At 30.7% G+C, this 1963-nt stretch overlaps 1 long non-coding RNA gene across 1 annotated transcript; it reads right to left on the bottom strand.

Moving 5' to 3' along the window:
* Nucleotides 1-204: 204 nt before the first annotated feature.
* LOC120414791 (uncharacterized) lies at nucleotides 205-772 on the bottom strand. The gene is made up of 3 exons (XR_005605136.2): nucleotides 659-772; nucleotides 482-600; nucleotides 205-425 (listed from the first exon to the last, which is right to left on the bottom strand). It is a non-coding gene; the product is annotated as an uncharacterized LOC120414791 (long non-coding RNA).
* Between the last annotated feature and the right edge of the window lie 1191 nt (nucleotides 773-1963).

Below are 1963 nucleotides of genomic sequence, written 5' to 3'. Positions count from 1 at the left end.
ACACTTTCCATGAACAAAACGCAAATCGTGAACGTTTGTTCACGCGGTTTAAAAATTGAAGAACTCTGGCGGATAAAAATGGTATTACGTTTTGGGTTGGTGTCTCTGGCGTTGTATTCTTTTGATGACTCTGCCATCTGGTGGTGATTTTTTGGCTCAAGAAAATGTGTTGCCATCTGGTGGCCAGTAATCAAACTACAAAAATCAGCATGGTGTAGAAATTGTTTTTTTTTTTATTTTTATTGTCAAAAACTCATCACTGCACAAATCAACACACTTTTTTTCGCTTCCTGCAGAGAAAATTCATAAATGGCTGGACCTACAGCGGTTCAGTCTGGTGGCCATCCTGCTTTTTGTTGCTCCGATGAAGGCGGACAGGTTAGAAGATGCCGCGGGCCGCCTGAAGGAATCTGGAGCGGAAACATCTGAAAAGTATGTTTTTTTTTACAAAACTTTCAGCGTCAAACATAGAAAAACTTACCGAAATATTTAATAAGAAGGCAATCTGGACAGAAAATCCTGTCCTGCCCTGTCGTGACATTTTCGCCGATGGCCCAAAACCGCGGTAAAAATTTGTAGACTCGGATGGTGTTATCGAAGCTGTAAAATTAGGAAACTAATTAACTTATATAAAAGAAAACATTCTTAAATAACTTACCCCAATAATTTGCCGCATCTGCTTGCCAGCTCAAACACCTAGTTCGTTTTTTCCGGGATTCCGGTAGCGAGCTGGTTCCTCCCGCTGCTGCCGGTTTTTTTTTCAGACGCACACTTGACGTTTGAAATGGAACGAGCCGTGGGCCCATTCACAAATGGCGCTGTGTCAAATGAAATGTGGGTAGTTCAGATATTACGTTTTTCAAAAATATTAATAAATATCTGGTAAGTCCAGAGTTTTTTTTATAAGGTCCTTTAAACATATAAAAAACAATAGTTTCCTTTTAAAAAAAACTCTAGAAGTGTAAAGTTTATGTTTTTTATTATTACAAATGTTTAAATGTTTAAATGTTTAAATGTTTAAATGTTTAAATGTTTAAATGTTTAAATGTTTAAATGTTTAAATGTTTAAATGTTTAAATGTTTAAATGTTTAAATGTTTAAATGTTTAAATGTTTAAATGTTTAAATGTTTAAATGTTTAAATGTTTCAATGTTTCAATGTTTCAATGTTTCAATGTTTCAATGTTTCAATGTTTCAATGTTTCAATGTTTCAATGTTTCAATGTTTCAATGTTTCAATGTTTCAATGTTTAAATGTTTAAATGTTTAAATGTTTAAATGTTTCAATGTTTCAATGTTTCAATGTTTCAATGTTTCAATGTTTCAATGTTTCAATGTTTCAATGTTTCAATGTTTCAATGTTTCAATGTTTCAATGTTTCAATGTTTCAATGTTTCAATGTTTCAATGTTTCAATGTTTCAATGTTTCAATGTTTCAATGTTTCAATGTTTCAATGTTTCAATGTTTCAATGTTTCAATGTTTCAATGTTTCAATGTTTCAATGTTTCAATGTTTCAATGTTTCAATGTTTCAATGTTTCAATGTTTCAATGTTTCAATGTTTCAATGTTTCAATGTTTCAATGTTTCAATGTTTCAATGTTTCAATGTTTCAATGTTTCAATGTTTCAATGTTTCAATGTTTCAATGTTTCAATGTTTCAATGTTTCAATGTTTCAATGTTTCAATGTTTCAATGTTTCAATGTTTCAATGTTTCAATGTTTCAATGTTTCAATGTTTCAATGTTTCAATGTTTCAATGTTTCAATGTTTCAATGTTTCAATGTTTCAATGTTTCAATGTTTCAATGTTTCAATGTTTCAATGTTTCAATGTTTCAATGTTTCAATGTTTCAATGTTTCAATGTTTCAATGTTTCAATGTTTCAATGTTTCAATGTTTCAATGTTTCAATGTTTCGATGTTTCAATGTTTCAATGTTTCAATGTTTCAATGTTTCAATGTTT

The sequence above is a fragment of the Culex pipiens genome, chromosome 3, assembly GCF_016801865.2.
Source record: "Culex pipiens pallens isolate TS chromosome 3, TS_CPP_V2, whole genome shotgun sequence".
Lineage (NCBI taxonomy): Eukaryota > Metazoa > Arthropoda > Insecta > Diptera > Culicidae > Culex > Culex pipiens.
This window is presented reverse-complemented; position numbering and strand designations above follow the sequence as displayed.